The sequence below is a fragment of the Eschrichtius robustus genome, chromosome X (assembly GCF_028021215.1).
Source record: "Eschrichtius robustus isolate mEscRob2 chromosome X, mEscRob2.pri, whole genome shotgun sequence".
Lineage (NCBI taxonomy): Eukaryota > Metazoa > Chordata > Mammalia > Artiodactyla > Eschrichtiidae > Eschrichtius > Eschrichtius robustus.
The window spans coordinates 36,588,062-36,602,069 of NC_090845.1; the positions used below are offsets into that span (position 1 = coordinate 36,588,062).

At 38.3% G+C, this 14,008-nt stretch overlaps 1 long non-coding RNA gene across 2 annotated transcripts in view; it reads right to left on the reverse strand.

Moving 5' to 3' along the window:
* The window catches only part of LOC137756512 (uncharacterized), a 173,739-nt gene that overhangs the window by 67,364 nt on the left and 92,367 nt on the right, over positions 1-14,008 (reverse strand). Inside the window, exon 3 of one of the 2 annotated variants that reach the window (XR_011072231.1) lies at positions 7,693-7,959. The exons of the other annotated variant lie outside the window; for it this stretch is intronic. This is a non-coding gene — a long non-coding RNA (uncharacterized lncRNA). Of the gene's footprint in view, positions 1-7,692; positions 7,960-14,008 lie in introns of those variants that run through there. 2 annotated transcript variants of the gene reach the window in all.

The window sequence follows — 14,008 nt, forward strand, 5'->3', positions numbered from 1 at the left end:
CATTATGGTTTATCCCAGGAGACTGAATATAGTTTCCTGTGCTATACAGTAGGACCTTGTTGTTTATCTATCCTATATACACTAGTTTGCATCTGCTAATCCCAAACTCCCAACCCATCCTTTCCCCACCCTCCACCCCCTTGGAAACAACAAGTCTGTTCTCTATAGGCATTCCATCTTCCACTTCCTAAAGTATTTTATTTAATACAGTCTATTCTTGCTATTCATAGTAGTTACATTCTATAAAGTCAGTGCATACACTGAATTACCAAATATTGAACCGGTGCTCTTAGCGAAAATACAGGATTAGGTTCATGCAAACTTTTAGTCATAGCATTTTCATAAATCTATCAATATATAACTTTGTTTTATCTGCATTTCTGTTTCAAGGTACCTGATTTCATATACACTGTTGGTTCATTAACATTAAACTGACAGCCCAAAGCATTATAATTCATGCCTGAATGAAGCTTACCTAATACAGGTGTTTTCTCCATGTAGCACATCACAGCCCTCATGTGCTTAGGAATGCTAGGCAGCACTCCAGTGCTACATGTTTGGGGGCCATTTTAAACAGAAAAATCACCAACAAAAAGCACAAAAGTTGGGAAAATGTGGCACTAAATAGACCACAGAAAGAACACTTGTTTACAGTATGAGAGCTGAAGCAAGAAGGCAGAGTATTGCCACGTTCAACCTCAGGTGGGAACATGCACATGCATGAGTAACTCAAGTTTTTTTTACCACTCTGCGCATGTATGTGTATGACAGCAAAAGCACCACGAGTATTGATTTTCGTGTTACAAATAAATTTTAGTGAGTAGGCAAATTCACAAATATGGTATCTGTGAACCATGAGGATCAACTGTATATTATGGTCACCCCAGTTACTAAGTGACAAAAATCATTAGGTCTTTTCATGGATAGAAAGAGTAGGAGCTCTGGAAGAATTAGTGGGAGAGGAAGGAAGATCTGGAGTTTTGACAAGATTTTGTTGAAGCAAATTAATGTGTAAAATCAACTTAAAGAAACTGCAAGGGGCCAGAGAGACGGATTTGTTGCAGATTTTATCTTTCTCTAGAGTCGCTGGAGCCCAAACCAAATCTTGAATCTCACTATGGATGTTTTAGTCTGCCAGCTGGCAAATGGGATGAACAAATAGGGTCACCGCAGCCTTCATCCTGAGGACTCTGTTGGAATTTATTGCAACACCAGCCTGCTTCTCATTGGTTTTCAACATCAGGGAGAAACTGAGAAATTCTGAATGCTGGGCGCATCCTTATGAAGTCTGGTCTTTTGTTCAGGTCTGTTAAAGAATTAGACTGGTGCTGAAAGGATGTATTACTTGTGTGTCAGATATTCTCTATTTATCTCCCCAGTTCTATCTCCAGCCTTCTCTATCCTGCTCTCTGCTCCAGGAGCTGACTTTTATAGACTCCATCAACAGACTTCTTTGTCCTCTGGCTCCTGGTTTTCCGATGATAGACACCCATAGATCATAGGATGGGTAGGGAGTAAAGTTGAGGTATATATCCCCGTGGTTGCTTCCCTGCTGAGTTGTCACAGGTTGGCAGTGGTTACGTTTCTCTAACAGAGGCCACAGATCCTATTGCATGACCTGCTTTTAAAGCTACAGTTCTCTTTTAAGGTTATGGTAACTGCTCCTTCTCTTTACCCCTTCAGGCCTAGAGTTAATGCCCCCGGCTCATGCGAGTCCCAGGGTACTTCATCATTCCATGTTGGTTTTCCTTAACCATGTCCACACTTTGGTAAATAGTCCTTTAATTAAATTGTCCTAAATTATCTTATTTGGCTTATATGACAAGGTCATACTGTTTCCTTTTGTGACTTGACGGATGACATGGGTTTCAGGTGTCTTCAGACTGATCCTTCCATTATAAAGGTCCCCATTGACATCCACCTAATGATTTTGACAACTAATGATGATTTCTGCTAGAAATGCTGTGCATCAACTATGTAGTTACCTGAAAATATAGTTTGTACAAGAAACAGAATATTGGATTCTTTCTCTTTAGTAATCAATTTTTAGAATAATGAATTGACGTTCTAGTAACTTCCAAAGAAGCTCACTTTTTTTCAAATATTGTAAAATCATGGATATTTATATATTTGGTGTGCTTCATTTTTCTTTTTGATGCTCAAATTGTCCCATCTTTCACCAGCAGGAACCTTTCTGTCATGACTCCAACAGACTTTGATGGCTTCCTTGCTTTCTAGAATAACATGATGTCTCAGATTTCTTTTATATACTCCCTGCTCCAGACTTGGAACTAAACATTACTCTAAGGACCTCTGATTCCTTTTTGTAGCAAATACTATTTAGAAACCATAATTGGGATGTTACGGTCCTCATTCTTACCGGGCTTTCATCGATTCTATAGTTTTTCAGTGAACAGAATTAGGAAATATGTATATTTTTATTGATTTATTTATTAAAAATATTTATTTATTTATTTATTTAGGCTGCACTGGGTCTTAGTTGTGGCACACAGGACCTTCTTTGCCATGTGTGGGATCTTCATTGTGGCACGCAGGATCTTCTTTTTTTTTTTTTTTTTTTGGTTGCGGCATGCGGGATCTTTTTTTTTTTACCTGCGGCACGCAGGATCTTCGTTGCCACATGCGAGATCTTTAGTTGCGGCATGCAGGATCTTTTAGTTGTGGCATGCGAGCTCTTAGTTGCGGCATGCGGGATCTATTTCCCTGACCAGGGATTGAACCCAGGCCCCGTGCAGTGGGAGCGTGGAGTCTTAAACACTGGACCACCAGGGAAGTCCCAGAAATATGTATATTTTTAGAAAGTGCAAAAGAAATCATGCATTTATACTGAGATTCCCAAGGCAAATTTAAATTTATAGAGCTCTTAACTTACTTGACTTTATATTTGTATCCTTTTTCTCTTACAGTGAAAAAATTTATTCTTTATTATATTAACATAATTAATAATTTGATTTATCCTACTTCGCATACCATAGTCTCAAAAATAACAATATTATTATTAAGAATAAGACTATTAAGTTAGTCATTGAGTTCCAATAGCTCTGTAATGAGGGTGCCTGTCTCCCCACAGCCTCACCAATGGAGTATGTTGTTAAACCTTGAAAATTTTTGCCCCTCTGATAGGTGAGTAGTAGTATCTCAGTGTAGTTTTAATTTTCATTTCTCTTATCATAACCAAGGTAGAGCATCTTTGCATATGCTTAAGAGCCATTTGCATGTCTATTTGTATAAACCTCTGTCTTTATGAGACAGGAGAGATTTAGATGTTCTTCAAATTATGTAACATTGAGTGTCTTAGGTTAGGTTGCCCAGAGGCAGATCTTGAGACAAAGATTCATGTGAAAGTGAATTATTAGGAGGTATTTCTAGGAAAAAGCAGTAGGCAAAAGGAGAAATGGGACAAGAAAGAAAGGAGGCCAAGCCAGGGTGCGACAGAAGCAAAGTTCCAAGGAATATTCCTTTGAGTCAGTCTCAAAGGGGAGTTATGGAGACAGTGGAAAACACATCTAAGAATTGTCCCCATCAGGGTGCAAGGGAGCTGGAATATTAATTCTCTTCACTGTCAATCACTGGTTAAGGGCTGCTCTCAGGAGATATAGACTCCCAAGCACTTCCAGCTTTCCATGTCTCTAGGCAAATCGGGCTCCAACTGCCTGAGGATAGTCAGCCGACTAAGAGATGTAGGTGCTGGCTGTTGGGAATGAAAACCCACACAGAGCCAAGACGCATGGAAATGGTAAAGGGATGGGGGGTGTGGTTATGGGAAGAACACTGGCAGCATCTACTTCAATGAGTGACTATCCATCCCATACTCATGGGGGGTGGGTGGTAAGCACTGTACAAATGGGACGTTTATCAGGCATGATTTCAAAAGCAACACCGGTGTCTATGATAAATGAGAGAGCATCACTGGCATTTTATTTACTTGATTTGACTTCATAAATATTTTCTAATCACACATGGTAAAAGAAAATTACAGTGTATTTTGTACACCCAGTTTTCCCTAGTCACACTGTGTTGAGTCAGATGGCTCCTAGGAGACTGCCTTAGAACTTTCACAGACGCCTAAGCTAATCCCTTTATGTGAAATCAACACCTAGACCTGTGTTGGAATTAAAGCAGGATCCCCCTGACACTAGCATGAGGAATAAACAGAGGGTTGTTTTCCCAATTAATGAGAGCAAACAGCTCTATCCCAGGTGGCTTTCCTTAGAGGTTTTGCAACTGTAGGATAATCACATGCAGGCCAGAGGTGCAGTTCAACAATCCTGAATGAGAAACCAGGAAAGGAATAGAAAATGCCTTGCTTGAGACTATCATATTAACCCTGTGGCAAGCAGTTTACAGACAAAGCAAAAAGATTTTACCTCTTAGACCTTTCACTCTGGACTCCATGTCTTGAGTCACAGAAGGACATAAAGAGATGTAAGATTTCAACATCTCAGAGAACAGAGAGCTGTTCCACATTTCATTTATTTTCTTAATGCTTGAAATTAGTGAGTGGAAGCATAGACTATAAAAGAGCTAACATTAACAAACATCTAACCAGAGTATAATTTCCTCATATCCTTATTTTTTTTCCTCTTCAATTCTAAAGTTGAAGTTTGGTCAATTTTAGAGTGACCAATTCATCTTGATTTGCCTGGGACATTTTTGGCTTTAGCACTGAATATCCTAAATCCAGGGTAATCTCTTGGTCCAGGGAAAATTGGGAGAGTTGGCCACCTTAGCAATATCTTGAATAATTCTAGCAACATTGATGGCTTAGGATAGGGCCACTCAAACTAAAGTGCAGCCAAATTCCCTGACATTTTGTTAACATGTCAATTCTGATTCAAGAGGTCTGGGGTGGAACCTGCAAGTCTGCATTTCTAGTTCACAGGTGATACTGATGCTGCTGGTCTACCCACGTAACACACTTTGAGGGGCAAGGGGCAAGGGCAGGCATAATACTGATGTCATAGTTTTACTGCAGATCTCCAACACTTGAAACTTAATTGTAGTTCATCTCTTCTTTTAACTTAAGGAAGGAAAATTATTTGTGTAATAATATTATTCCTTTATGAGTATTCATAATGAAGAGAAAGAGATTAATTGCCAATAGTTCAATTGTGTTTATGAAAAACAGTTTAAAGGAAGGGTGCTCAACTTACAACAGAGCAAATTTTTTTAAAAATATTTATTTATTTATTTGGTTGCACCAGGTCTTAGTTGAGACTCACCGGCTCCTTAGTTGTGGCATGTGGGCTCCTTAGTTGTGGCATGCAAACTCTTAGTTGCGGCATGCATGTGGGATCTAGTTCCCTGACCAGGGATCGAACTTGGGTCCCCTGCACTGGGAGCGTGGAGTCTTATCCACTGCACCACCAGGGAAGTCCCACAACAAAGCAAATTTTAATTGATACAAAAATTACAGATGATGGTTGTTGCTCTACTTTTTATACTGTACTATTCTCCTTTTATTTAGTTTTGGGTTTTGGATTTTGAACAAATTTTAAACTTGATATTTTTAGATAATTTAAAAGTCATTAACATATCTGCATTGCTCATTCCTATCACAATCACATACAGGTACCATCTGTACCTACAAATGGAGTTATGTGTTTTTCAGCCTGATTTCCTTATTCCTACTTTATAGTAACATATTTCTTTATAAATCTTGTATATTCCATATATAAGACATGAAAGTGCTTAATAAGGCTTCTTCGTAGATTTATTTCATCAATTCCTTATCTAAAGCTTCATTTATTTACTTTTCTTTGGGCACATTTCCCAATGGCAAACCTCCTTTGAACAACACGCTTCATCAATGCCATGAGACAGCTTTGATTTTAGGAAAGAAAAGCTGATTTTGAGTATTCCAAAATACCACAGCAAGGCTATTAATCTCCATTGCCACCATTAACATGATAAACAATATCTAAATCCACACCATACTTTTCCAATGGATTGTCTAGAATTATTTCTTGCCAACTTTCTCAACTACAGGGTGTCCACTATTAGTCATATTTGGTCAAGGTTCTATCTATTTTAGGAGAGGATTCATAGAAACAACAAACATTTCATTTATTAGTCCTAACACAGTTAAGGACTATCCTCTCAAATCCACCAACTTTATTGGATTTCTAAATCTATTAATGGTTAGTAATTGTGTGCATGTGTGTTTGTGTATACTAGTAAGTGTATAAGTATAGTGAGGAGAAAACATACATTATTTTTGTCTATAATAAAAGAAACCCAAATACGTTTATTTTATTTTTTAAAAAGATTATATTCTACCTTGTACTAGAAAGGATTTCACATAACTTGCATGGGTGCATCTCAACATAAAAAAAATAGCAAGCATTAAAAATGGGGTGAAGAAATAAATCAGAGGATAAAGTGGAACTAGGAAAAAAAAATAGAAGTAGATACAACAATAATATTTATATCTAGAGTTTAAGCTTCTAGTATTCGATATAATGTCCAAGAGATAAAAGCAAGCCAACTGATATATATCTTGAACGGGACTAGTGCAATGTAATATTTCATCTTGTTCCACCAGCATCAGTGCCAAGAACAAACTGTCCTAAAAAAATGAAACTTTTTTAATAAACTAAATTGACATGTTGTTTACCTACACTAAAATTAATCTATTTTAAGTGTATATTTTGATGAGTTTTGATGAATTTATAAAGCTGTGTAACCACCACCACAATCAGGATGCAAAACATTTCCAAAACCTCAACATGTGCCCTTGAACGTGGTTCTAGTCAATCCTCCCTACCTCCAGCCCCAGGCAACTGCTGATCTGCTTTCTGTTACTATAGATTAGATTTATCTTTTCTGAAAGACACAGAGTATATGATCTTTTGTGTTGGGCTCCTTTACTTGAATGTGATGTTGAAATTCAGCCATGTTTTTGTGTGTATCAAAAGTCCATCTCTTTTTATTACTGAATAATATTCCACTGTGTGGATATACCACAATTTGCCTCTCCATACACGAATTGATGGACAAATGGTTGTAAAAGAAGAAAATCTGAAACAAACAGAATTGTAGGCCTGCCACTTTGACTTTATGAATAACAGAAGATATAAAGAGAGTGGGATTCTTGCAAAAATATTCTTTACCTCGACAACTAAATTTCTGCCTCCTTTTTTCTCTCTGGGCCTGTTGCTTTTTAAATAATTAGTAATAATTTTATTATACAAACCTAAAATACTTTAGATTCATGTAAATTGTCATTGGCAGAAATCAAAGCATGTCATATTTATCACCTTTGGCTCACATATCATTCCTGAGTGGCAGGCAGATGGCAGAATCAATTATCCTCCCTCAAATATAAAGGAAACTTCTGGAAGTAAACTAATATCTTGAGCTGTAGCAGAAATCCGGGACTGAAATTGGGAACACAATATAGATTTCCCAAGCCCAAAGTTCCTCCTCTATTCTCTTGTTGCTCCCTTATCCTGAAAGGGTGGGGATGAGGGGTGTGGACTGAACAGGCAAATACAGGCCCTTTCCCCTCACCCTCACCCCAATTACCTCTCCTCACCTCAACCCAAGCAGCTGGTCTTTAGCTTGTTTTATCTATTGAATTTCCACATAAGATTTCATTTGCTAAAATTGTTCTGAGGTTAAAAAAGAAAATTTTATTTATTTATTTATTTATTTATATTTTTGGCTGCGTTGGGCCTTCATTTCTGTGCACAGGCTTTCTCTAGTTGCGGCGAGCGGGGGCTACTCTTCGTTGTGGTGCACGGGCTTGTCATCGCAGTGGCTTCTCTTGTTGCGGAGCGCGGGCTCTAGGTGCGTGGGCTTCAGTAGTTGTGGCATATGGGCTCAGTAGTTGTGGCTCACGGGCTCTAGAGCGCAGGCTCAGTAGTTGTGGCGCACCGGCTTAGTTGCTCCACGGCATGTGGTATCTTCCCGGGCCAGGGCTCGAACCCGTGTCCCCTGCATTGGCAGGAGGATTATTAACCACTGCGCCACCAGGGAAGCCCCCCCTCCCCATTTTAAAATACAGACTTTCCGTGATAAAATAATGTCTTCCACTTACATGACACTTCTTTATAGAGCTTTCATAGACATTTCATTTGGCCAGAAGAACAAACTTAATCAATAAAGGCAATTAATTAAGACTGAATTCACAAATGTGTTAAATTCAGTTAACATTTAATTATCCTTGTTAATGGGAAATGGACCCAGTATGTGTGTGCAAAATCCACACACAACTAAAAACTTAATTAGAACAAGTAGTTTCTAACTTCTTGCTCATTAAACTCTGGTGGAGGCCCTAAAAAGTATCCACAATGGGGGAAAAAATGCAATGTATGTGGGTTTCCTTTCCTGCCTCATCGTGCAAGAGAGTGGTGGTGAAGTGATACAAGAAACTTGGGAAAGTAGATTTTTTTAACCACCCCCCCCCCAAAAAAATGACTTCCCAAAAACCAATTGCCAAAATTTCACATGATAAAAGCACATTTTGAAAAAGTGACTTAAAAGTCTTCCAATGGGCAAATATTAAAACATCAACAACAGCATAGCTTAACTTTGGGCCATTACTGAGACTAAGAGGAGAGGCAGGCCACAGCTATAAGCAGAGTGGCAACTGGTCCCAGTTTGCCTAGACAGTTACAGTTAACAACTGTTGTCCTGGCATAATTGTGAATAGCTCCCTCTTTCACTTTCACAAGTGTCCTGATTTGGATGATAAACTATATGGTTATCCTAGCTGTAAGGAAACAGCATTAAAGCACAAATGACCAAAATGGGAAAATTTCCTACCTTTTTTCCATTTTTCCTTCTCTCAAAGATGCTCAAACTGACATCTTGCAGAACCTAAACTGTACCTATAATGAGACTTCCATTCTCGTCTATTCATTTCGACCAGTGCTTTGCAACCCTGTGTGCTCATCAGAATCACTGAAAAGCCTAAAAATACTGATGCCTGAGAAACACTTTGGAACAATTTAATCAGTGTCTTGGGAAGTGGCGCCCAGTCATCGGTACTGTCTCAAAGCCTCCAGGGTAGTTCTAATGTGCAGTCAGGGTTGAGAATCACTGATTCTGACAGTAATCAAGTAATTATTTCTATTATCAGGCACCTGATATTCTGAGTGATATACGAAACTTAAAATCTCCTTGGGGAAGAATGACACCCCTGCCCCCCACCCTGAACCAAGGACCATGGCATTATCCCTTTTGCTCCATCCTCTGGGTGGTCAAAGGTCCTGCTCGTTCTCGTTATCCTCTGTTCACACAAGGATAAATCATTCTACTCTTTCCTCTGAAAACTTCAATGCCTGCAGTGATAATATAACAAAGCTTGAACTATAATAGTCCAAATGAAGAGCTCCTTTGTCCTGGGATAAAGGCACTTGAAGTGATAAGTGACAAAGGCATTTGAAGGGAACTTCAAGTTGGCCGCTCATTATTTGATGGAAGCTCTGACATTCTGAAAGCTTAGCAACTGAAGCTAGGTGGCAGTCCTGCTTAGGCAATTAAAGGAGACACCAGAAAGACAATTATAAAGAAGATCCACACAGAAGAAAACCGAAAAGAAATTACCATTGATTTAACACCAGCATGGGATCAACAGGGCAAAACTAACTTGTTAATGTCATGCCTTTAAATACAGTCTTCCTTATCAAAGTTGGGGAATTTCTCCAAAATTATGGGCAACTCCTGAATTTTTGGATGCTTCTCAATATTGTCTATAGCTTCTTCACATTCCAGGCTTCTGGAGATTGCCCCTATTACCACCCTTCAGGAGTGTCTGTAAATGGACACTGGCTACTCATTTATCTTACTTCTATAAAATGAAAGAATGTCAAGAGGTTATGGAGACTACTGAGAAGCATCTGAAATAGTAATGTGTGTTATAGTTACCCAAAACACTGACAATGTGATTCCTTCAAAAGGCAAGCATCTATATGTCTATAAGGTTGTTTACCAAAATATTAATAGCGTTTATCTCTAAGTCAGAGGATTTGTAGAGATTTTTATCTCTTCTGTTTTATTTAACTTGTTTTACAATAAGCATATGTCCTTTTATTTTAAAATTCCACTGTTTTTATGAGAGTCATAATGTCCTTCAATTCACTAATGTCCATTAGTGATTAGACAATTAGCAGATCATGCCTGTTTTCTGTCATGTTTATTCTCAGCCCAAGGCCTGCTTTACTTTAATTGATGGCTCCCCTAATTAGAGCTGTTAATGGATGATGCCAGTGTGCGTTCATCCCAGACAATCAATAGACTGTGCTTGTACATACTCTAATTTGGAAAGCTAACCAGAAGTTGATGTTTTGGTTTGCTATTGTTTGGGGGAAAACCCAAGATGAGGCTAGGGTGTACTGAATTGTGTAAACTTCATGCATTCTGAAGTGTCTGACAAACTATTCCTTAGAGCAGATGCAATTTTAGAAATTACAAGATAAATTACTATATCAAAACTAAGAGTGCAGAAAGATATTGTGATTCTTCTAAACACATATTCATTTAGTTATCTGAGTTAAACACAGTAAATTAAGAAGTACAGTTGGGAATACAACTGACAGTAACAGTTGAGTAGCCTAATGATTGATCAACCTTTCTCAACAATAATGCTTTGATGTATAACCAGATATTGAGTGGGTTCTTCTGTTGCCCTGGAGTTATAGTAAGGCCCAGAGTTGATAACAAAAGACTAATTACTCTAAATCTAAGTTCATCAAGCCATTTAGAGTTGGGGCTAGCCAAGCCCCTGCAAGGAGTATGAAGTGGACAGCAAAAAAACAGACACTACCACATCCACCCTATGCCATCCTTCTCCTAGTTAATACAAAGGGAGAACTAAGGGAGAGCCCACTGCCCTTTAGTATCTGTAAAGTGAGCAGTTTTAACCCATTACCATACATCCTTTCTCTGATTGGGTTGAGGGAGGATGTTCCCCTTTTTCAAAGCCAAGATGGGAGTTTCAAGAGAATTACTCATAAAGTTATGGATGCCTACTAGAAAAGGTGACTGGAATTCCACTCTCTCATTGGCTGTCTCCTTAGCCAGCGACTTCCTGGCCTGTCCCTGTACTACTGGAGGAGGAGAACAAAAATTGGGAACAGATGGCAAGGTGAGGGACTACCAACCAGAGACGGTTCCAGGAACAAACCCCAATTAAGTTCGTTTCCTGAGAGGGACAGAAGATGAATTCCACGTGAACAGAAAGAAGATGCAACTGGGAGTTCCAGTCCTGCTGCACCACTGCAGCATGGGAGGAAACAGGCTTAGCCATCAGAAGAATATGTTGTAGCAGCAACAGGTGGGAGACCTAAAGGAACTCCCTAGAATGTAGCCCAGAAACAGGAGATAAAAACTATAAAAGAAAGATTAAATGACATGGAGGAAAGGAACTATTTAAAGAGATCACAGATGAGATTTTTCCAGAATAGGTGACAGACACTAAATCTCATTATGAAGTCTTAATGAATCCCAAACAGGATAACTAAAAAGAAATCCACACCTTCATATATCCTAGTGAAACTGTGGATTAACAAAGAGAAAATATCAAAATTAGCCATAGAGAAAAGACTAATAGTCACTTATAAGGAATGGCTATTAGATCAATAGCCACAATTGAAGCCAGAAAGCAGTGGAATAATATCTTTAATATTCTGAGATTCTAATGCACAGAAATCTCTTGCATTTCTATACACTAATGACGAAAAATATGAAAGTGAAATTAAGAAAACACTCCCGTTTACCATTACAACAAAAAGAATAAAATATCTAGGAATAAACCTACCTAAGGAGACAAAAGACCTGTATGCAGAAAATTATAAGACACTGATGAAAGAAATTAAAGATGATACAAATAGATGGAGAGATATACCATGTTCCTGGACTGGAAGAATCAACATTGTGAAAATGACTCTACTACCCAAAGCAATCTACAGATTCAATGCAATCCCTATCAAACTACCACTGGCATTTTTCACAGAACTAGAACAAAAAATTTCACAATTTGTATGGAAACACAAAAGACCCCGAATAGCCAAAGCAATCTTGAGAACGAAAAATGGAGCTGGGGGAATCAGGCTCCCTGACTTCAGACTATATTACAAAGCTTCAGTAATCAAGACAGTTTGGTACTGGCACAAAAACAGAAATATAGATCAATGGAACAGGATAGAAAGCCCAGAGATAAACCCACACACATATGGTCACCTTATCTTTGATAAAGGAGGCAAGCATATACAGTGGAGAAAAGACAGCCTCTTCAATAAGTGGTGCTGGGAAAATTGGACAGGTACATGTAAAAGTATGAAATTAGAACACTCCCTGACACCATGCACAAAAATAAACTCAAAATGGATTAAAGACCTAAGTGTAAGGGCAGACACTATCAAACTCTTAGAGGAAAACATAGGCAGAACACTCTATGACATACATCACAGCAAGATTCTTTTTGACCCAGCTCCCAGAGAAATGGAAATAAGAACACAAACAAATGGGACCTAATGAAACTAAAAAGCTTTTGCACAGCAAAGGAAACCATAAACAAGACCAAAAGACAACCATCAGAATGGGAGAAAATATTTGCAAATGAAGCAACTGACAAAGGATTAATCTCCAAGATTTACAAGCAGCTCATGCAGCTCAATAACAAAAAAATGAACAACCCAATCCAAAAATGGGCAGAAGACCTAAATAGACATTTCTCCAAAGAAGATATACAGATGGCCTACAGACACATGAAAGAATGCTCAACAGCATTAATCATTAGAGAAATGCAAATCAAAACTACAATGAGATATCATCTCACACCGGTCAGAATGGCCATCATCAAAAAATCCAGAAACAATAAATGCTGGAGAGGGTGTGGAGGAAAGGGAACACTCTTGCACTGTTGGTGGGAATGTAAATTGATACAGCCACTATGGAGAACAGTATGGAGGTTCCTTAAAAAAACTAAAAATAGAACTACCATATGACCCAGCAATCCCACTACTGGGCATATACCCTGAGAAAACCATAATTCAAAAAGAGACATGGACCACAATGTTCATTGCAGCTCTATTTACAATAGCCAGGACATGGAAGCAACCTAAATGTCCATCATCGGATGAATGGATAAAGAAGATGTGGCACATATATACAATGGAATATTACTCAGCCATAAAAAGAAATGAAATGGAGGTATTTGTAATGAGGTGGATGGAGTTAGAGTCTGTCCTACAGAATGAAGTAAGTCAGAAAGAGAAAAACAAATACAGTATGCTAACACATATATATGGAGTCTAAGGAAAAAAAAAAAAAGGTCATGAAGAACCTAGTGGCAAGATGGGAATAAAGACACAGACCTACTAGAGAATGGACTTGAGGATATGGGGAGGGGGAAGGGTAAGCTGTGACAAAGTGAGAGAGTGGCATGGACATATATACACTACCAAATGTAAAATAGATAGCTAGTGGGAAGCAGCCGCATAGCACAGGGAGATCAGCTCTGTGCTTTGTGACCACTTAGAGGGGTGGGATGGGGAGGGTGGGAGGGAGGGAGATGCAAGAGGGAAGAGAAATGGGAACATATTGTATATGTATAACTGATTCACTTTGTTATAAAGCAGAAGCTAACACACCATTGTAAGGCAATTATACTTCAATAAAGATGTTTAAAAAAAAAAATTCTGAGATTCAATGACTGTCAGATTAGAATTCTGTACCCACAGAAACTACATTTCAAGAATGAAAATGAAATAAAAAACTTTTTCAGAAAAACAAAAATTAAAACATCTGGATCAACAGATCCTCAGTAAAGTCAAGTCTAAAGGATTGTCCTTCAAGTAGGAGAATATAATCTCAGATATAAGATCTGAAATGCAAGAAGGAAAGATAATGGATAAAATCCAAATTGGGTATATAAAACAGTAAAACAAGTGAATATATAGAGAGTAATGTGTAATATTTAAAATGAAAAATACGATAGAACTGAAGTACTGGACAGGGACTTCCCTGGTGGCACAGTGGT